The following is a 23,775-nucleotide window of genomic DNA, read 5'->3' on the forward strand; positions in this document are numbered from 1 at the left end:
CGATACAGGTGAGTGAGGGAGAATTTTAGGAAACCCCAGAGTCTGGCCATTGTCAGATCATGTAAAGCCTTGTAGGCCCTTGTAAGGAGTTTAGACTTTCTCGTATTTTATTCAGTTTATTCTCATTTGATGGAAAACTGTTAAAAGGTTTGGATCAGGGGAATGTTGTAAAAATCCTGAGAAGATAACTCCACCTACTCTCTGATAAACTAGGAGAAAGAGGGATGTGCCAGCAGGTGTGGAATTGGTGGCTGCAGTGAGGAGGCATTCGCACCTAAGTAGTCCAGTGAGAGATGGTAGTGTCTTGGATCAGAGAGGCAGCATCACGGGCTGTAAAGTTGGTTAGATTAAAATGGGTACATTTTGAAGGTAGACCTGACAAAACTTGCTGAGTAATTAGTTTATACAAGGGGAAGAAAAATTATTCCTACATCTTTGACTAGCGGCTAAATGGGCCTCTGAAAATATCACCTCTATACCTTTTGAGCATCTTGTCATTTATAGAGCTGTGGGAAACTGAGACGGATTTGGGGGAAAATCCAGAGGTCAGTGTTGGATAACTTCAGTTTGAGATGCCTGTTTGACATATAAGTGGAGGTGCTGTGTCAGCAATTGAGTATCTGAGCCTGGGATTCAGTGGCGAGGTTAGGGCTGGCAATTTAAAACCAGAAGTCATCTGGTTTTGGAAGGTGTTTCAAGCTTTGAGATGGTATCAAATCACCTGACGAGTGAGCGTGAGGAGAGATGTGGCCCGACTGTGAAGTTCTGAGTTGCTCTGGGATGAAGAGGTCAAGAAGAACAGAAGCCAGCTAAGAAGATAGAAAGGATCTGCAGGTGACACAGGAGGACAGTCAGGAGTGTGAAATAAATGAATTTTAAGAAGAAGGTAGCGCTCAAGGTCAGCTGCACGTGAAGGGCTTAAGTTAGATGAGGATTGAGAATTGGCCATTGATTTGGCCTGATGGTCATTTATTTGGACTAAAAAGTTTTTCATTGGAATGATTGGGCTGGAATTCTAATTCAGAGGGCTTAAGAAGAGAATGGTAAGTGAGAAAGTGAAGGCTGCAAGTGTAGATAACTTTTATGAGAGGATGGTCTTTAAAGGGGAGTAGAAAAGTGTGTTGTTAGCAGAATGGGAGGCTTAAAAGTCAGATAGTTTCTTTTAAGGTAGGAGATATTTCAGCTCATGGTATTGAACTGATAGAGAAGGGAAACCTGCTGAGTCAGTAGAGAGTGGCTGACTGGGTGCAAACCCTTTGAGATGGGAAGAGATGGGATTTGGTGTACCAGCGGAGGGCTGCTCTTGGAAAAGGTCAGGGACAGTTTGTCTGATATGATAAGAAGGAGGCAGAGTTACGGGTTTTAAGCAGCAAGGGACATAGATTTGATTGGGTGTTGATCATGTTCCCTGTTTGCTTCCATTTTTCCAAGTAAATAGAGGGCAAAGCAGTCAGCTGAAAGTGGAAAGTTAAGGGAGGAGGACTGGCAATTCCAGGTGAGAAGATGTGTGGAATTACTGTCTGAGGGCGTGGGGGAGCTGTTCCACTAAGAAATCTGATGAGATTCCTGAGGGATTTTGAGGGCCCACCTGGTGTGGACTAAGCGGAAGTTGGATTTGACCAGGGCTGGAGTTCTGCTAGAACCAGGAGACTCCCCTCAAATCTCGCTGAGGGCTGTCCTCAAGTTTGGATAAGGCAGTCCCCCAGGAGTCCCTCAAGAAATGCGCGAACAACAATTCGGCTTTTTCCGTTTCCCTAAAATCTTCATGTAGTTAACATTTCCAGAAAGTTAATAACAACAACAAAAAGAATCACAGTTTTCTAGGTCAAATCTGTTAAATATTAGATCCCAGCAGGAGGTATAACTAATTATAAGCTAAGTAAACTAGAGAGACAATTGATTCAAATATACTCAGTTCATCACTGAATGCATTCTTCATAGTATTGCCTAGTAAGCTTTCTCAAATGCATATTGGTGTGTGACTCACAAATGTAAATATTCAGTGGAAAACAATAGCCTATGGCAGTTGTTTTCTAAACAGATGGATGCTAATAGCTCTGGTGGAAGTGGAGATCTAACATCTATTGTAGAGTCTCTCACCCTTGAGGCTGCCTCCCCTTTATGGATTATGTCATAGCTTGATACTTTCTTCATCATATGAAATAGATATATGGGACCCACAGACATAAAAACAGGGTTTTACATGCCAGTTATTCCATATAAACTATCCCAAATAAGTCCCAGATATTATCCTGTTTCTAGTCCACAGACTGAAGATGGAATACTTCAATTGCCTAAATGGTCTTGAGCACAAAAGACGCCATTGTTCACTAGGTGGGTAGAAATGCAGTTAGCACTGGGCAGCACAAGGGTATTGTCCAGTTTTCAGCTGTCTCAGGAAAAGCCAGGTGGTTGTGTATATTGTGCTTTGTGCAGAAATGTGCACAGATGTGTGTGCGTGCACATTCCCATGTGTTTGGGATGGTGAGTAGGGTAGTGACAACAGAGTTCTAACTCCTGTATTGTTTTCCCCAGGGCAGAAACTCTGGGTCCACGGGTGTGTTCAATTATGGCAGTCCGCCCTTATCCTCCGTTTTGCTTTCTGTGATTTCAGTTACTCACAGCGAACCACGGTCCAAAAATTTTAAATTCCTAAGTTTTAAATTGCTTACCATTATGGGTAATTTGATGAAATCTTGCACAGACCCACTCCATCCCACCCTGGATGTGAATCATCCCTTTGTCCAGCAAATCCACACTGTTTACACTACCCACTCTTTTGTCACTTATCAGATGGACTGTCGTGATATTGCAGTGCTTGTGTTCAAGTATGCAAGAGTAGCGATGCTGACAATTCAGATATGCCAAAGAGAAGCCATAAAATGCCTCCTTTAAATGAAAAGGTGAAAGTTCTTGACTTAACAAGGGAAGAAAAAAAATCATATCCTGAGGTTTCTAACATATACATTAATTTTTATTATAGTGTATTGTTATAATTGTTGTATTTTATTACTATTATTATTTTGGTGAGGAAGACTGGCCCTGAGCTAACAACTGTTGCCAATCTGCCTCTTTTTGCCTGAGGAAGAGTGGCTCTGAGCTAACATCCATGCCCATCTTCCTCTATTTTCTTTTTTGTGTGTGGTTTGCTGCCAGAGCGTGGTTTGATGAGTGGTGCAGGTCCGCACCTGGGATCTGAACCTGTCAACCAGGGCCGCCAAAGCAGAGCACATGATTTTAACTACTATACCACCAGGCTGGCTCCTATTGTATTATTAGTTATTGTTGTTAATCTTTTACTGTGCCTAATTTCTAAGTTAAACCTTATCAGAGGTATTTATGTATAGGAAAAAACATAGCTTATATAGAGTTTGGTACTATCACAGGTTTCAAGCATCCATTGGGGGTCTCAGAACATATCCCTGAGGATAAGGGGGACCACTGTACAACTTTTTGATATACAAAAGGATCCAATTCTAAATTTTAAGGAAACATACATATTAAAAGAGATGGCCTTATTTTTATTTATTTATTTACTTATTTTTTTGAGGAAGATTAGCCCTGAGCTAACTACTGCCAATCCTCCTCTTTTTGCTGAGGAAGACTGGCCCAGAGCTAACAACCAGGCCCATCTTCTTCTGCTTTATACGTGGGGTGCCTACCACAGCATGGCTTTTGCCAAGCGATACCACGTCCACACCCAGGATCCAAACCGGTGAACCCGGGGCTGAAGAGCAGCGGAATGTGCGAACTTAACCGCTGTGCCACCGGGCTGGCCCCGAGGTGGCCTTATTTTTAAAAGGTGCTTGTAATAGGGATGTGGCTGCCCTTCTCCTTTGTTGTATAACCTTAGCCAGTCTCTGCGAGGAAGTGCACAGACTTTAAGAACAATAGACAGTAGTCACCATGGGTTAATCCTTTTTGTGTCTTGAGGCATCAAGGAAGGGTGTTGCCCAGGCTGCCTGTAGCAGCCCCATGAGTCCTAACCACTGGGCTCTGAGAGGTCTTCACTGAAGCCCTGTGATGTGAGGATCACGTTTTTAAATTGGCCTAGAGGTTGAATTCCATGTTCCTGGCAAATTATGAGCTCTAGTATCTGATCTCTTTCTACTTCTCTAAGTTCCAAAGCAGTTCCTCTTACATGTGGAGCCTCTGTCTTGACACATGGCGTTCCTTCTTTGGAATGCCTTTCCTCCTCCACTTTACTTTATAGACTATTATATTTCAAGATCAAATGTCTGTTTCCCCTTATAGGAAACCTTCTTACAAGTCCTCCATCTCATCCCTGAGTCTGCCCCTTTGAATGTTCTCTCTCCCACCTCGTTCCAACAGACTTAATCTGGACGTCCCCTTCTTACTCAAACACTGCATTTACAGATCTAACAATGTGTGTATTACATTGAAAAAACTCCCTGTGTTAGTCTTTCCTACTAGACAGCATGTCACTTCAGTGACCTCTCTTTTGGCTTTATTTCCACAACATGTGTTTGCTCTCCAATAAATGCTTATTAACTATTAGAATTACACCTAAAATAAAAATCTGTATCCTGAGAGTACTCTGTACATTTTATGAGATATTCTAATGTAAGATACTCTGCCATTTCCTTTGGCTTTTGTTATTAAAAGTTATTTCTATTTCAAACATATTTTCATCTTCCCACACTGCTACATAGTACAGCCTTTTTAACTGATATGTTTTATATCATACAGTTTTAATTTTATTTGTGCCTTGAGTAATTTATGAAAGCAATATGCTTTTTTAAAGTAGGAAATCGTGATCCGTTTTCTAAGATACGAACTGATTTACAAAGTCCAGTTCTTCTTAAGTATGGAGACATTTTAGTTTATAAATTTGTGTGTATCTTAATGGTGATGACATTTTAATACTACGCTGTTTTACTTATGATGAAAAGGTTTTATTCTAAGAGACCTACTAAAAGAAAGTAAAAAGAAAAACTTTATTTTAAATATAAAATGATGCTTCGTTTCCTCACATTAAAATGCATTTAAAAATGGCAAAATAAGTGTGCAAAGCCAAAATTAAGTCTCTTGATCATATTTTTGAGAAGTCATGACTCTTTTCTCTTTTAATTAAGTCCCTAAAGAATTGTCAAATGTGAATGTTTCTAACCTAGAAGATAATTTTCAAACAATTATGTATATAATTATTTGCTTTATAATTTTTCTCCATCCCACATAAAGGCATAATTTTATCAAGTACTTACCTTACCCACCCCCCCATGAAATGTATGTTAAGTGTTAAATAATTTATAAGTTCCAATCTGCTATCTCATTATCTATGATATATCTATCATGGCATATAATTAAATGCCAGGATTATTTTGATTTATAAACAATTTTATATAAATATAAAATTAAATAGGCTTAAATACAGAAATAAGCAATCTGTCAGTTTTATTTAATTAGTATAATAGCTTTATTTGTACATGTAATATGTGTCAGTTATAGGTTTCTTTTTATTCTCATTTCAACATGGGAAGATATAGTAGAAGACCATAAAATCACTGTGTTCTTTTTAAATTTAAATGGAAAAATTAGAGATTGTCTTAATATACATGATGTATAGATATGTTTGCAAGATAAATTTGAGTCAAGTTCATATAGACATGGATAATGTGAAGAATATATTTTCTATAGAAGGAATATTACAGGTATAGTTCAGCCATCCTATTCAGGTGCTGAACATCTGCATAATATGATTACTTATACTTGTTTTTATAGAGCAGAGACCAATGCATAAATATCGACACTATTAATGATTTTACTACTTGAGAGCCCTTTTGAAAAATAAATGAAAATTACATATTCCTTGAAATATATGACAAAATGGTAAATATAATAATTTTGTATGTATTTTCATTATTTTGATGTAATTTAAAGGGTCATCTTTTGAGAAATAGCTCATATACAAGTTTAGAGATTTCCAAGAGTACATTAGATAAGGTGTTTCTTTCTGGGTGTGTGGCAGTTTTTCAGGCCCAAAGAGTGCCTGATGAGATTTACTAAAAGGTAGAAATCAATAGTGGAACACCAATACTTCTGGATCTAGTTGTAACTTTTCAACTAAGTATGTAGGTAACTAATTCTACTTTCTCAAGGACTTACTTATTCTAGAGTTGTAAAGTGTGGCTTGGCCCAAACTCATCCCTAAGCTCTTTGTAGAAAGGAAAATTCAGTGTAGGATATACATCATTAATGAAATTTCTGAGCTGTGGGAGAGAAGTGGAGCAAAAATGCCAAGGGGAACAGGAGTGGGAGTAAACAGGTGTTGACTGAGAATGTCAAAGGCAAAAGAAACTTCTCACTGCTATTCAGAGTTTATTCTTCTTTGTCATTGTGATGGTTAATTTTTTTGCGTCAAAGGAACTGGGCTAAGAGATGCCCAGATAGCTGGTAAAACATTATTTCTGAGTCTGTCTGTGAAGGTGTTTCTGGAAGAGATGAGCATTTGATTCAGTAGACTGAGTAAAGAGATCCGCCCACACCAGTGTGAGTGGGCATCATCCAATCCTTTGAGGACCCAAATGGAACAAAAAGGTGAAAGAGTGGCGAAATCTCTCTCTCCGTCTTTTTGAGCTGAGAAGTCCACCTTTTCTTCCTTGGGTATCAGAGCTCCTGGTTCTTGGGCCTTTGGACTCCGGGACTTAGACTAGTGTCACTCTGGTTCTCAGGCTTTAGGCCTCGGACTGGGAGTTACATCACTGGCTCCTGTTGGACTGAATTATAACCCCGGCTTTCCTGCTTCTCCAGCTGGCAGAAGGCAGATTGTGGGACTGTGCCCCTACACCCACGTGAACAAATTGCTATACTAAGTCTCCTCTTGTATATATCTCTCTATATTCTATTGATTTTGTTTCTCTGGAGAACACTGACTAATACAGTCAGAGCTAAAAATTAACAGGATAAATGATCCTCCTCCACGTTATCCTTTGGAATCATGGACTGTGGAGCTGGAAGGGTCTTCTGAAGTCAGCTAGTCCATCCTCTCTCTAAGAGTAGGGATCACTTCTATGCACTGTTTTTCATGGTGTATAATTTTCTACAATCCTTTTGGAAAACAGTTTCGCAGTACTTATGTTAAAAAGTGCTTTCACATGATCATTGAATTATTCTATTTAAGGCATTTTATTCTAAGTCTATAAGCCTACTATATATTAAAAAGAAAATGCTCTGTGCTTAAAGATATGTATTACACGGTTATTAACTAGAAAACTGTGAAAATATTCTTCAAGAAGGAAGGGCAAATTAAGGCATTCTTTCATTCTCAAATGAAAGAAAACTGAAAGAATTTGTGGCCAGCAGACCTATCTTAAAAGAATGGCTGAGGGAAATTCTCTAAACAAAAATGAGACTATGAAGGAAGGAATACTGGAATATCAGTGAGGAAGAAAGAAAATGAGGAGAGTAAAAATATGAATAAATACAATAAAATTTCCTTCTTCTCTTTAGTTTTTAAGTTATATCACTCTGTAGACACCAAAATGATAGTAAGAGAATATCAAGAATAACTTGACATACATAAATTTGACAACTTAAATGACATGGATCTATTCCTAAAAAACCACTACCACAGCTCACACCATATGAAATAGATAATTTGAATATTCTATAAATGTTATTGAAATTCAATTTGTAACTTTCAAAATAAGAAATCTACAGGTATGAGTGTTTTCAATGGGTAATTCTATGAAACATTTCAAGAATTCACACTAATTTTACACAATCTTTCCCAGAAAATAGAAAAGGAATACTTCCTAATTTATTTTATGAAACCAGTATTGCCCTGATAACAGAACCAGGTAAAGACGGTAATGAAAGGAAAGCTACAGTACTTCTCATGAACACAGTCATGCGCTGCATAATGGCGTTTTGGTCAATGATGGACCGCATATACTACGGTGGTCCCATAAGATTAGTACCATGTAACCTAGATGTGTAGTAGGCTATACTCTCTAGGTTTGTCTAAGTGCACTATATGATGTCGCACAACAATGAAATCACCTTTCTCAGAACGTATCCCGGTTGTTAAGCAATGCCTAACTGTATAGACAGAAAAATTCTTAACAAAATATTAGCAGATACAATGCAGTGATACGTAAAAAGAATTGAATACCATAATCAAGTAGGATTTATTCCAGAAAGGTGAGGCTTGCTCACTACAAGTCCCGTGATGCTTAACCTGACCAGGAACTGAACCCAGGCGTGATGGTAAGAGCCTCGAATCTTAACCACTAGACAACTAGGGCTGGCTTGATATAGACATAGAGAAGATTGTTCTAAAATTATATGGAAAGGCAAAGCAATTGTTTTAGAATAGCTAAAACAGTCTTGTAAAAGAGAAATAAAGTGGTAGGCATCAGTCTCCTCAATTTTAAGAGTTACTGTATAGCTACAGTAATCAAGACTATGTGGTATCAGTGGAAGGATAAACACAGAGTGATGAGACAGAATAGAGAAACAGAGAAATAGACCTACACAAATATGCCCAACTAATTTTTGACAAAGTTGCAAAAACATTTCAATGGAAAAAGGATAGACTTTTCAACAAATGATGTCGGAGCAATTGGATATCTATGTGTAAAACATTAACGTCAACTAAATTTTACATCTAATATAAAAGTTAACTCAAAATAGATCATGCACTTTCATGTGAAATTTAAAACTCAAACTTTTAGACAAAATAGAAAAATCCTCAGAACATAAGAGTAGTCAAAGCATTCTTAGACTCAACACGAAAATCACAATCAATACAAGGAAAACTTCATAAACTGAACTTCATCAAAATATGATATAAAGACTCTTGTTAAGATGATGAAAAGGAAAACCACAAGATTGGGAGAAAATGTTTGCAAACCACATATCCAACAAAAGTCTGAAATCTGGAATATATAAAGATGTCTGAAAACTCCATGTTAAAAAACAGAAAACAGAGCCAGTCCCAGTGGCCTAGTGGTTAAGTTTGGCATGCTCCACTTTGGCAGCCTGGGTTTGGTTCTCAGGCCTGGACCTACACCACTCATCTGTTAGTGGCCATGCTGTGGCGGTGGCTCACATACAAAAGCAGGAAGATTGGCAAAAGATGTTAGCTCAGGGTGAATCTTCCTCAGCAAAAAACCCCAAAAAACCAAAACAACAACAAAAAAACAACAAAACAAAAAACAAACACAAAAAGCCCAGTTAGTAAATGAGCGGAAGACATGAACAGTATATATAGACGGCTAATAAACACATGAAAATATCTTCAACATCATTAGTCATTAGAGAAATACAGCCTAAAACTACAATGAGATACCACCACATACCTATTGGAATGGCTAAAATAAAACATAGTGACTACACCAAATGCTGGTGAGGATGTGGGGAGACTGGATTATTCCTACTGGGAATGTAAAATATTACAATCACTCTGGGAAACAGTGTGGTAGTTGTAAAACTAAATATGCAACTACCATACGATCTAGCAATTACGCTCCTGGGTATTTATCTCTCCAAAATTAACCCCCCCCACACAAAAATATCTACACGAGCGTTCATAGCGGGTTTATTCATAATAGCCAATACCTGGAAACACCCTAGGTGTGCTTCAATGAATGACTAGTTAAACAAATTGTGGTACACCCGCACCATGAAATACTACTTAGCAATGAAAAGTAACAATATTGATATACATGGTACCTTGGGTTAATTTCCAGAGGATTACGCTGAGTGGAAAAAGCCTATCCCAAAACGGGAAATGTTTACTGTTTGATTACACTTATGTATCACTCTTATAGTGACAAAATAAAGAAACTGAACAAATTAATGGTTGCTAGGTTAAGGCAGGAAGAAAGTGATGTGGTTATAGAAGAGGACTGCCTCCTTTTTGGGAATACCCTGGTGATGTAATTGTGTATTTTGACTCTGTCAATGTGAGTACCTTGGCTGTGATATTGTACTACAGCTTTCCAAATGTTAGCACTGGGGGAAACCAGGTAACATGTACATAGGATCTCTGTGTAATTAAAATTTTTTAAAAACCTCTTTGCATAAGAAACAGTGGCTGTAAGAAAATATGTGAAAATGTTAACAGTTAAGTAACTATTACCTCTCATGGGACAGTAATCTTCATTTTCAAAAACATATTGAGATAGGTAATAACTTTTCAAATAGATGTTTTTAAAGTAACTTGTGTTGAAATTTAGTCAAATCAGGATATCTGCTGCTCATGCTCATGCGGTCTTAGAACATCAATGCCAGTTAAAATCGTTGTGGTTCAGAGCTGATCCTCAATTTTAGAGCACAGAATTTTCCCCCCTAGATTAGGTCGAGCTATAGGGGTCAAACTCACTAAACTCCTAAGAAAAAGGTATAAAAAATGTTGATCTAGTGATCTTTGTTGAAGTATATGCCTTAAGTTATTGGGATCCTTGTGTTCACTAAGCAAGTTACATTTACCTTTGTTTTGTTCTGAAGAGGTTTTGAATGCAAATAAGTAATTTTAAGAATTTTGAAATGAGCATAGAATTAACAGTGTTAGTTACATGGTCTTAGAATATGTGTAATAATCTTGGTAAAGTAAATGTCTTATGGACCATTCCTGCCTAACAAGCGCTGCTACCCCTATAATAACTGCAAAGTTTGGGTCCATCAGCTAGTGGTTCCTTCTTCCATCACTGCTGGATTAGACTGACTAATGCATATTGTGAAGATCAGTAACAGTGTTTGCTTTTACTAGACATAATGCGGATCATTGCTCTTTTCCGAATGCGTTATTTTTCTTGAGATTTTCTCAGATTTCTTCAGTACATCTTGGTTTTGAGAATTCAGATTTGTCACTTGGATTGTATTTGGGTATTTCCTAACTCCCCACCAACAAAGCATTTATAAACTATATCTTAGTTACGTTTATTTCTGCTACCAGCTAATGTGGTTCATTATATGCTGGTATTCATTTTATTCTGAGATGCTCTCCTTATCTGTCTGGGGCTGTCTCATTGTGGACAATTCTCATACTAGAAACTTTGTAGACTCATGACTTTGAAGAGGCCTCAATATCATAGTTCAATCTTTATATTTTTCTTCAGCAGCCCTCATGTTCTGCTTGTCCTTAGATGTCTTCAGTGGCGTGAAACTCATCTTATGAGGTAGTCCATTCCATATTTGGACAGGTCTCTCCATTAGAAAGTTCTTTTTTATATTGAGTTAAAAATCTGTCTACCAATTTGTAACCCATGGAAACTCACAAAAGAGATCCTGTCACTTTTCTCCCTGATGTGCCTTTGAATGTTATACTTTGGGGCTCTTCCTGTTTCCAGAGTGTGTGCTTCATTTATCCCCCAATTTTTTTTCCTGTTATGTTACGTGGTTTTGAGTTATTTATTAGCAAAATAGAATTTGTCTAGATCCCTCTTAAATGTGGGATTCTGAACTAAGTGTAATAGACCAGGTGGATTCTGACTATATCATATTACATTTCAGTAAATTTCTTAGCCATTGCCCAGATCAGGAATGCATTGTGTCCTTGTTGTTTGCTATTTATTTTATACCTCAAAAGTGCAATTCTGTCAAAATACTCTAATGTGTTAAGATTTGGCTCTGTTCTGTCTTCTAGACTCCTAAATAATTTGTATACAGGGTAATGGGGAAAAAAAATACTCATTGTGACAGTTTTTCTTTAACTTCATTTAATCTCCCTTGAGTGTATTGTAGAGATTACTTTTATTTAAAGCTTCAATATACATCTAGTCAAAATCTTAAAATCAATCATTTAAATTTAAATTGGATTCCAAAAGAAAGTCACTAGATTAAATCTCCTGCTACACTTAGTGAATGAAAGTGTGTGTTAGAGGAGGGAAAGAGACCACGTTTATGTTTTTAGCAGGCTGAACTGGGAGCTTGTCAGTGCTCACAATCCAGTTCGTCAGAATTGCGAAACCGAACTTGAAAGCACCCTGGTCACCTCCGACCCCCTGTGGACACAGTGGTCACCACTGCAGACGCAAGTGGTGCGTTTCTTTTCAAGTAGAGCCACCTGCAATCACAGGTGTCGTGAAGGAGCTTGGAGCTTCAGAGAGCTACTGTGGTTCTCTTCAGCCAGCCACTGTGATGGCAGCACCTCAGAGGTGCTGGCCACCTCAGACTCTGTCTCTTAAAAGCTGCATTAGAAATGTGTATTCCACCTTCAATGTATCAAAATCACTTTTTCTGTCTTGTTTTAATAAGATCATAAGCCTTCAAAGAGGTCTTTCCTTATGAAGTGTTTATGAATTATGAGAAACAAATGTAGGCCTTTTATCTGTAAATGCAACAAATATTTTACTCACAAAAATGCATTTGTCTTCAACTAGATAGTCCCCTTTTTCATCTTTAAAAGAAGTGTACCTTTCATAAAATAAACTATTGCCAAAGACTAACAAGTATGTGTAAGACAAAAGATCTTTGAAATTATTCTTTGATTAACTTGCTATATCAAAGGTTAAGGATTGTATCTTGGATGGTGGTGGAGAAACGTGGAAACATCATGTACAGACTTCCTTGTGCTGGCTTAGTACTGCTGTTGCTGTAGCCAAAGGGAAGGAAAGTTTTGAACCAATGGACCAGACATGTGACATGGGATGGCATAATAGTTTGAAAAAATCAGAAAATTGTAAGCATAATTTATACTTCAGAGCAATACTAATTTTTGTGATTGGCCATTATTTTCTTGACTTTTCTACTGGTTTATGTACCTGTTTCATTCTCTTCTCACATTTACATCTTTATTGATTTTTTACCTCCTTTTTCTCATTTTTCCTCATCTGTCTCATGTAACTGGCTGTGAATGAATTTGAATCATGTTTTTATGTTAATAACATATTGTTCTCCAAAGTAAAGTAAACAACCAGGTAGGGGCCACGTGGCGCGTGTACAGAACCGTGCACTGAGAGGCCTGATTTCCAAGTCTGGGCGCCCCTCAGGTGTCTCATTTATTCCTTCACTTTATAGGTGTTTACTGTGTGGTTCCTGGGTGCTCTGCCAGGCTCAGGTACAGCAGCAACAAAATGAACATGACACCTATACCCTAGAAGCATAGATTTTTTTTTTATTGCATAAGATTAATAATCAAAACACTGCTACACAGTGTTACATAATTGCTATGTAGAAAATAAAGGAGAAAACAATTAACCGAACAATAACCCAGAAAAGGATCACAGTATTACCTAAGTGGTAAGCAAAATGCAAATGAAGATGATGTGGTTGGGTAGAGTGACCGCGGTCCAGAGAAGGCGTCTCAGCGGTCAGGTTGGAGTGAAATCTTCCTGTCAGTTGAGCTGGTCCGACTCGGAGCAGAGACTTCCAGGCGGAGGCGTGACGTCCTTGTGGCTCAGATGAGCTCCATTGTGCTTGAGGAACAGAAAGAAGGGCACGGTAGCTGGCGCTTACTGGAGAGGAGAAAGTCACAACATTGTACTGGTGCCAGATCGCATGGGACCTTGTAACCAGAACTGTAGACCGGGTTTTATTACAAGTGAGATGGGCCTTTATGTGACAGGCCAGGGTCACTCTGACCGGGCAGGGTTTTGGCCTGAGTGTAGGTCATGCTTCTCAACCGGGCTGCACACTGTACATTTGTAAAGCGTCTGGGCATTGATAAATATATATATGTGTATATATAAACTTATGTATAATTCCAGATGTGTGGCTTTAGCAATTCATCCTGTGTCGTTGTATATGACAAAGAGCCCTGAAACATACTACAGCACTTTAATTTTAGGACTTTTTAAAAAAGCTCATTTTCTAAGCATAGGCTAAATTCTTCTCAAACTTTTCGCCAACTCTCCTGATATTCTGAGGAGTGTAAGCTTTTATTTAGCAGGGCCGGCATCCACTGCAAATGCACAGTTTCTTATAATCTATTGTTTTATCTTTTACAGACACATCAGTTTGCCTTTTGCTCTAGAATGTATTTGTGCTTATTTTACTCTTAAGTGTCTCTTTAAATTGCTCTCGAGAGGCGGATGTATGCGGCGGGCAGCTGCTTTGATTCTTCAATGAGAGACCTGAGTTCAAATTCTGACTTTATCGCTAGGCAATTATGCAGCCATGTGAAAGTTACGTACTAACACTGGAAAAGGTGAATTGTAATTTCGAGGGTCAGCAAACTATGGCCCGTGGGCCAAATCTATCCAGATCTGCTGCTTGTTCTTGTAAATAAAGTTTTGTTGAAGCGCAGCCATGCCCTTCTTTCATATATTGCCTGTGACCCCTTTCACCCAGCAACAGCAATGAAGTCATTGCGACATAGACTGAGACTGAAGGTGGCCCGCAAGGCCTGACCCTTTAGAGAGGAAGTGTCCCGACCCCTGTTGGAGCGCGTACCTCTGAGGGTTGTCGTGGGAATTCGTGGAATAATTCATGCAGAGCACTTAGTCCAAAGTCTGGCATTTAGTATGCACTCAATATTTTTGCAGTTATTAGAATTTTAAAAACTTCATTGTGTTTACTTCCAAATCCTCAGGTTAAATTGACTCTCAGGAAAATGCACCACTGTGTATGTGTGTCCGTAGGGGCACAGCACCCGAGTTTGAGAAGTCTGTTTTTAAGTAGTCATGTTTTGGTGACACCTGCCCATTTCTGCATTAATAATACTCCTGGATGTTAGAAGTTCTATTTTGCCCACTAATCTGTCTGATATGGAGATTATAAATTATATATATGTAGAAGTTTTGGCTATATTACAGCAATATGGGTAGATTGTTAAATTAATCATTGCAAAACGCTTTGAAAATCTAGGCAGCAATGTGCAAATGCAAAATTTATGACTGGAGCAAACAAAAAGAAGTTGATGATTCCTTAAGGATACTGATGTTTTTGTGGTTTCTTCCTTTTGTTGTCGTCACCAGAGATTTATGTAACATTTGGGAAATTTTCAATATTTAATCATAAGCATTCTTATTCCAATGTAGGCTGTCCATACAGGCCAGTCTGAACTCACTCTAACTAGATGCCCGACATACAACATTTTTTTTTTAATTGTGGTACATGTTTGCGTGAATGTCTATGTGTGTTAAAATATCTAATAAACAGATTCATGCATTAATAAAGAAATTCGATTAATGGAGAGTTTAATGATTTTACTTTTTGCAGTGATAAACTTATAACAGGTTCCTAAACAGGGATTGTAAACTGGGGGGCAAAAGGAAGAGGATAATCTTTTGGGTGTTCCAACTAAATAATTTCTTATTTAGTTTTCTTCGTGAAAAGACCTCTCAAAAAGCCTACATCGTACTAATCACAGAGCCTCTTTCGTAGGGATCCAAAGTATCATAATCATTGTTTAAGTTTAGATGTATCCCAGTGAAGTAAAGAGTTCTGTTCTTAATTTCCATTTTCTATTTCAGTGAATCTGAAAACGGGATTTCATGAGTAACATATATTAATTTAACTATTTCTTTTACTGCTTCAGAGTTAATGTTAGATTTAAAAAAAATAAATGTTAATTTTTTATTATATGAGTGTCTTAGCTTTCTTTGTTCATTATTAATTCAGTTCATGTCAATTTATTTTAAATTAATAAAAAAACTTGTAGGGCATAGTTCTTATCACATAGACAGTAATGGTTAAGTTGGGAAGACCGGACTTACTTGCATGAACTGATTTATCTCCTGTTGTCTTTCACGTAGCACTAATGTAAGGAATAGTCAGGAAGATTTTGTGAAGCTTGTGCTGGGCTTTAAATAATGGGTAGAGCTGGGATAGGAGAGTTGGGTAGGTGAATGATTCTTATATTTGATTTTTCTGGGGGGACGGCCTGCTTTGTTTTGGTTTTGTTTTTTGAATGTGGATGTTTATTTTTCCATGTCATTTAGAACTCCATTATTGCCTAAAACACAATATTTGAGGTGGCAAACCTTTAGGTCTGGATTATGTTAGCATTTAGTGAAATGATTCAAATTATTAAGTCTGTATCCTGGAACTCAAGATCTTTTATCTTGAAATGATCTTTCACTTTAATAGAAAAAGTTTATGAAATTATATGAAATTAGAAGGAAAACAAATAATCTAGTGCCCACTTTTCAAAAATTATCACACTAAAGTTCAGAGAGATTATATGTTTCTACTGATTTTTTAAAAATTGGCTAGAAAACAGTTTTCCTGACTCCTAATTCAGTGCTACTTGTGTATTACAAATTCTTTGTTAATTTTCTTTAAGTGAAGTATGACATAACGTTCTCATGTAATGGATCAAACCAGGGCACCTGATATCTTTATTTTTTCAAACTAATGTTTATATATATATATATATATATATATATTTAATGAATTTCAAGCAATAGCTAGTTTAGTTTGATAGGCTTTCACTTTTGCTTCTTCAGTGAAAATTGAAAAGGAAGAGAGGCTAACGAGAGAGAAAAGGGACAGAGGAGAAGCAGGGGTGATAGTCGAGGGAAATCCTCTTGTAGTCAGCATAGTCTATAAAACCCTAAGTATTTGGACTGGGAAAGGAAATTGTTTCCCGGATGCTCTATGCTTGTATATCTGCAGTATCCTTACTCTCCTTCACCTGCGTTTTCTTCGTTTGTTTTTGCTGCTGTTGGGATGTATTTATCTGGAAGATGCTTTGAGGCATCTCTTGAAATGAAGCTGGCTAGATATAAATAAGTAAACGTTATATACCTAACTGTAAACTTTAATAAGATGATGGGAAATTATCAAGTTCAAGAACGTATTTTTCTATAATAGAAGTACTATAACAGCTTATTTAAATATCATAGTTTATTACCAATCAATCGGAAGGAAAAAAATAAAAAAGGAGAAGTATATGAATAGTTAATATTTCTAGACTTTTACCATTAAAAAAGGTGTTAAAAGCTGATTGCCAATTATGGTTTAATATTTGTCAAAGATGTATGTCTATGTATTTCAAGTCACTGTCAGTTGTTTTGATCTCGGCAATTTTATAGGTAAGAGGATTTTTAATCGTGTTTGAAAAACATGGGTGTGTATGTGTCTATAAACCTATGTCTTTGTATGTGTATATGTATGTGTATGTATGTGTGTGTATATGTAATTAGCTGACCTATAGTGATTTATTCTGGGGAAGAGCAGTGTCTTGTTCAGATGAGATATGTAATAATGTACATACTACTTCGCCTGTATTTGATTATAGGGGATGACTTAGCTTGGCTTTCTGCTTTCTGGACCATGGGCTGCTCAGTTTTTTGGGTCCTCTACTTTGAAAAAGATATTTCTAAGTTCTCTCAAAACGTTTATAGTATATTTTATAAGCATTAATGCTTTCAAAAATCACCTTTGGTAACAATCTTTTTGAGAAAGTGGAGAAATATGAACCAATTTAAAAACAAATAATGGAAATTTATTAATTTCTTAATCATTGAGAGTGATCATTATCAGAGTGCGTTATTTGTTGTTTTAGATTTGTCTCTTCCTTTTATTTCAGAACCAAAACTTTTACTTTTGCTCTCACTGCTGGTCCCTTACTACTACACACACACACACACATACACACAAACACACTCACCTTCACGTTTGCCTTTTCCTAATCTTAGTTGAGCAATTAACCGAGCTTGTTATGAATATGGATTAAATTAGAGAAAAAACAAACAAAATTTCTCAATTTGTTTTTTTCTTCTAGTAAAAGTATAATTGGAAGCATTTAGTGCATAAAGATACAATATGCTATCATTTCCTACTTATTTCCTAGAGAATACCTGATTAGACTTATAGATAGTACAAATAGAGGTAATTTTAATGCAATATTTAATTAGCCAAGTACAATTTAGGCCTTAACGGAAAGAAAATGTTTTATTGTAATGATGAATATAGATAACTAGGGCTCAGTGGATATAATACGATTACACTATATATTAATTTATATAAAATAAAGTCACGCAGGGGGAAATCCGGAAGATAGTGTAACACTGAAAAGAAAACTTCACAATCATATTTTATAACTACATATGTTCTGAAATTTGTATTGTTACAGATTTTTAGTAGTTGAATTAACAATTTGTCTCACTAGAGTTTTGTGCTGCTTGCTACCAAATTTTATTTGAAATTAATCTATACAATAGCTTCAATATAATTCTCAGTGTCTAAAAATCCAGATCCATTTTATTACTGATGATACTGCTGTCTAGCATTAGATATGAATAATCACATTTGATCAAGTTTTTCTTTTAATCAATCCCAATTTACTCAAAAAGTATAATTTCTATTGACAAAGTATAGACAAAAATATAACATTCTTGTCTTTATTGGTTAATTTAATTAAACAAACTGATAGATGAGGTTTTTTTAATTTTGAAAAATAGAGTAGGAAGTTAGATTAATACCTGCTTTTTGAAGGTGACACTTCATAGTATCTTCCTTAAAAAATGTTATTTTTATTGTAATTTAAGACTCTATCCTTTTATTTGACATGCCATATGTTTTTCATGAAAGAAAAAGTCTCAGAGTACCTCCTTTATCCAAGGTCAGTCTACTGCCTTTCTTGAAATACCCAGATCAAAGCATGTGGTTTTCCTCATGGTTTTATGATATGCCATTTAATAGCCATTCAGCCTCAAAGACTGTGGAATAGCTGAGAAATATATAGATTTTTCTTCATATTTTTGATATTTAGTTGCTGTTTAATAATGCCTCCTATTTATTAGTTTACAATATTAGTAGGTTTAATAACATCCAGTGGACTAAGCTGCTTATTTTGAAAATCCCAGAAATTATTCGGGACAAATAAATACATTAGGCAGATAGGTTTGAATAAGAAAATGTAACGTCATCTAATAGATGCTGTTATATCTGATTATACTTCCTCAATAAGAAAATGTGACTGTTTTATTTCATTATAAATTTCATTGGCAGAATGTGAGAGAATCAACAGTTTTTGATTTTAGGGATATTTCCTAAAAACCTTAATATTGGGATTATCTGTGTGTGACAAAATTTCCTTAATAAATCCTCATTACTTGATTACAGGTTGAAGATTTCAGACATCTAAACCAATTAGAATCCTGATTATTTTGATTGCCAGAAATACTTCAATGTATATTTGATGTATTTGGTTTCTATATCAGACATCTGTGATTTAAACGTTTTTAATGGTTTATGATTCATAAGAAAGTCAGCTGCTCTTCATTATTCTTTTCTGGATTTTAGGGATTTTTGCTTCATAAAAAACATGCGTAAACTAATCAATTGACTGTAGGCAGTGTAGATGACATATTAGTTTCTAACTCATATGTTAGTTTAAGATATAAGGCTAATAACTAACATATGTCACTTTTCATACACATTCATGCTGGCCACTAAGGTATATCTTTTGGCATCACCTTCTGAAAGTTAGCACCTGGCTCCATAATTGTTTGGAAACTAGGGCGCCCTGTGGTTTCTAAGGACAGGCTTTAAAAGCCATGTGTCAATGGTCTGGTCTTAAAATCAGAGCCCCGCCTTGTCTGCTGGACACACCAAGTAAAACTGTGCTCTTAAATTCCGCTTTCTGTCTTTATGGGACTCTAATCAACTGAATATATCAACTGTGTTATAGGCTGTCTGATGACATTTTGAGGTAGGAAAAGTAAATTGCCTTTTTTATTGTACCCTTTGCCAGACATTTTCATACTTTGACTCAAGGCAAACCATTCAAGTGAGATGATTCAGTTCATTTATTACTCCATGTTGAGTAATATTTCTAATGCAGTTGTAATTTGGAATACATCATAACTGTTCTTCTTCTCAACCCCCCAAAGAAGGAAAAATGGAATTTATGGGTGCTGAATTGGAAAATTATGATAGTTGAAATAGCAATAGACATCTTTCAGAAATTTGTATTTTCACTGGTACATATTCCTTAAGCTTGTTCTAGTGTCCTATTTAAAAGGCAAATCTTAGATTCGGTGAACTAGTTCATTCACGTGCAAGCTTCATGATTTTGTTATCCATGTGATGGCTGGAAGGTAGAGTACAGAGCAGAGTACCTCAGCCAGGGGTCCTTAGGTATTTAGATTCTTGGTTTTGAGGTTGAGTCTGTCTGAAATAAAATGCCTTTAGAAGAATTTTTTCTCCAGTAACCTATAGTAAGTCTTTTATAATTATGTAACAAATATTAGGCTCTGCTTTTGTGCAGAAAAGAGCTGATATAGCTGGACTAAAACTGCTATCCTTAGAAGCGCCTGCCTGCGAGATTGGCGCTTGGCCTGTGCCTGGGAACTTGGGTTTCGGGAAGGTTCTCACCATTCCCGGAATTGAAAACAATGGCTCCCTGCTCCTAAACTCCTGCTATAAACAATGTGTCTTATGCTGAACACCCGCTTTCCTTCTGGGAGTCTAGATTTTGACACGCCCTAAGACACAGGATGCCCAGTCACCGGCCACCCAATAAACCTGCTGGGCACTGAGTCTCTAATCAGCTTCCCCATAGACAGCACTTCACAAGTGTGGTGAGAGTTTGTTGCTGGAGGAATTTGTTGTGACTCCACCTGGTTAGGACTCTTGGAAGCTTGCGCCTAGACTCCTCCGGACTTTGCCCCGTGTGCTTTCCCTTTGCTGATTTTGCTGTTTATCCTTTTGCTGTAATCATAGCTGTGAGCGCGACCATATGCTGAGTCCTGTGCGTCCTCCCAGTGAATCACTGGACCTAGAGGTGGTCTGGAGGACCCCTGGCTCAGCTTTCCTCTTGTGATTGAACTACAGTGATCTGGGATAAATGTATATACATAATAGTTAAATACATTGTCTCCGTTAAGTTGGATGTTTACATAGTGTAAGAAAAAGAAAACTACATCTTCGTTTCAATAACACTATAAATGCTCTATGACCTACCGTTTTTAACTTTGAGTTCTGAATTGTGTTCATGCAAGTATTCATGTGCATGGGGGTTATTTTATAAACTCCAACCTCAGTCTTCCTGGTTCTCTGTCTTGCTAGATCCGTAAACCTGATTTTGTGACCTGAATACAAGAATGTGTTTTAAAATTATTTTCATCAGGACACTGATTTTATAGAGAGTGAATTACTCTGTCTAGATTTGTCATGCTAAGATGATCAGAGACAAAACATTTGGACCACAGAAATATTGGGAACATATTTATAAGTCTGTCTTTGCTCCTATTTTCTGCACTGATAGTTCATTTTTTCTTAAACAACAAAGGCTGGTTTATAAAATGTTACCCTTGTAATACTAGTCTGTTTGTTTTACTTAACTCTTTTTACTAAACTATTTTTAGAAAATGGATATAATCCGAGAATTGATATATTTAACTTTTGCTTTCATTTGTTGCTACTAACTTTAAAAATTTAAGCCTGGTTGTTTTTCCTGTTAGGTATTGCCTGAGATTTTGTTAAAAAAATAAAACATTCCAAATTTAATTTCTTTACTATTTCTGTTCTAGAAAGTTTGCTCTCCTGTAAATTTTAAGTGTCTCTTTTCTGTCTCTAGAGACAACACATCTATTTTATGTTTCATTAATGATTCATAAAATATAGTCAAACCAATTATTCTGAAAGCAGTACAGGTTTGATTTATTCCTATTAGTTTAATCTTGTGGTGATTTTTTTTAGGATTGTTTATGTTGTTTAGCCATTGTTTCAGTTTAAGAGCATTTTAGAGGTTTGAAGAATAGACTTTAGTTTTTTTTTAACCTGTTAGAACTTTTTAATTAGATCCTCCATTGTTCTTATTCTTTCTTTTCTGATCCCCGCCGGAAATTCTTCTCCTGTTCATCCATGCCGAGAATCTCTTTACTCACATAGTTACAGCTAAAGATGTCTTTTTCTTTTAATATGTTAAATGCAATTTTATTACTCCTTTTGGTCAAAAAGAGACTGGATTAAATATTGTAGTAGCAGGAATCGGAAGGACATTTAGTAATTCTGCCTTTAATCAACTATGTGATATTGGGCAATGCTTTTTTTCCAGTTATTAAATTCACATCATCTCTTTTTTCTGTTTTTCGTTGAATTGTAACATTGGCTCTTATTTTTCTTTTATTTTTGTAGGGATATTAGGACACAGTTTTCACATTTGAACCTGTGTCTACCCGGAAAACATCCAGTCCATGATATTTATGTTAGAAATTGACAGCAAGTGTTCACAAGCCCGAGCTGGTGATGTAAATAAGTAAATAGCATTGGTATGTGAAAATGTGGAAGGCAGGCAGGGACTGGGATGAGCTAGAAAATACATGTTCTGTCTACAGAAATTGAAACTGAAAAATTTAAAGTACTCTGCAAGCTAAACAATGCAGAGGTGCCTGTCACAGTCCAGACAGTTTGTCCTCTCTGGGTTACAGGGTCGTATCTCCATACATCTACCCAAGATATTTAGTATTTAAACAGGTTTTGTTCCTACTCTGGGATATTTTTGGCAAAAAAATATCTTTCAATTTACCTTTCAAAAGTAAAATACACATTACGAGTCAAATGGCCAAATTAGAAAAAGATATATCCTTTCCAAAACATTATTTACAAAGGATTATTGATATGCAAATTTATTCTCGTCTCCCTTCTGAAATATTCGTATAGCAACTTGTTTAAAAAGTATAGATATGCTTCCTTTCAATTTTGCTGTGAACCTAAAACTGCTGTAAAAAAAAAGTAGTTTATTAATTTAAAAAACATCTTCAAAGAAAGTTTAAATATTAGAAATTCCTATACAAAATAGAGTAATTTTGATCTCATTCTGTTGAAGAATACCTCTTTCTTTTCATTCATTTGTTTTTGTTAAACAGAATTTTTTTCCTTAAACCCTACATGAATATGTATTAATAGAAACATAATCAAATTCTACCTTTATCATGGCTTGGACGTAACAATCTAGAACCAACCTCCTGGCTCCCTTTTCCTATCTACTGGATTGCTTGGATTTCTGTTTTTTCATTTCTTTTTTTTAACTTTCAGTAAGTTTTCAGAACTCAAAGCAACTTATTTAAAGCAGTTAATTACCCAGAACACTCATCTTTCCCCAAAGTTTAGATTTACAATTCTGGAGTTGATTGTGATGACCTCATCTCCACTCATGTCGGATTGCTCTTTAATATATGTAAAGTTTAAGAAAATGCATAAATTTCAACTGGGTTAGAGATTTGTGTACACTCTTACTGCTTTGTCATTAAACTAAATGAGGTATTAAAGTCTTGAAACCACGGTTATAATAAGATAGAGAACTCACCCATAACCGTATGACTAGAAAATACTAATTGCTGAGGCCCTCTTTTCACTTGTCTGAAATAAGCTGGTTTCATGTGGCGTTTTTAATTGAGTTATAACAGTTCTTTGTTCTCTTTCTGTTTTTATGGATGTAGGACTCTTTACCTTGTAGAACTTCTTCCTTTATGAAACATGTGTTTTTAGTAATTAAGTCTCTTTTTTTAACCCCCGGAAAGCAGTAATCTAGTAATGTAGTATTGCTTATCGTGTGGTTGATTTTAAGTCCTTTTTTCCCTTACTTTTTATTCCGAATTGCATCTGTTTGAAATTATAGAACGAGGAGCTATTTTAAGCAGACAAACACTGAAGGCAGTTTTTCTACTGATAATGAAATTATATTTTCTAGAAGGAGAAACTAAATAACTGGTTATGTTACATGAAAAATCTTGATGAAAATTCACAAATAAGTAACAGATTTTTTGGGGGGTAAGCACTACTGTGTATTAATCAGTGCACAGTGGCTGGGGGCACAACATTGAACATGACGGAGTCCCTGCACTTCAGACCCGACTTACACATTTTTTCTGTTTTTCTCAGACATTAAGTGATTTTTGTGGCTAAAGACATTTA

The 23,775-nt window shown here is 36.2% G+C and overlaps 1 protein-coding gene across 1 annotated transcript in view; it reads left to right on the forward strand.

Annotated features, from left to right (window-relative positions):
* GBE1 (1,4-alpha-glucan branching enzyme 1) overlaps nucleotides 1–23,775 on the forward strand; it is a 245,737-nt gene that overhangs the window by 139,979 nt on the left and 81,983 nt on the right.

The sequence above is a fragment of the Equus caballus genome, chromosome 26 (genome assembly GCF_041296265.1).
Source record: "Equus caballus isolate H_3958 breed thoroughbred chromosome 26, TB-T2T, whole genome shotgun sequence".
NCBI lineage: Eukaryota > Metazoa > Chordata > Mammalia > Perissodactyla > Equidae > Equus > Equus caballus.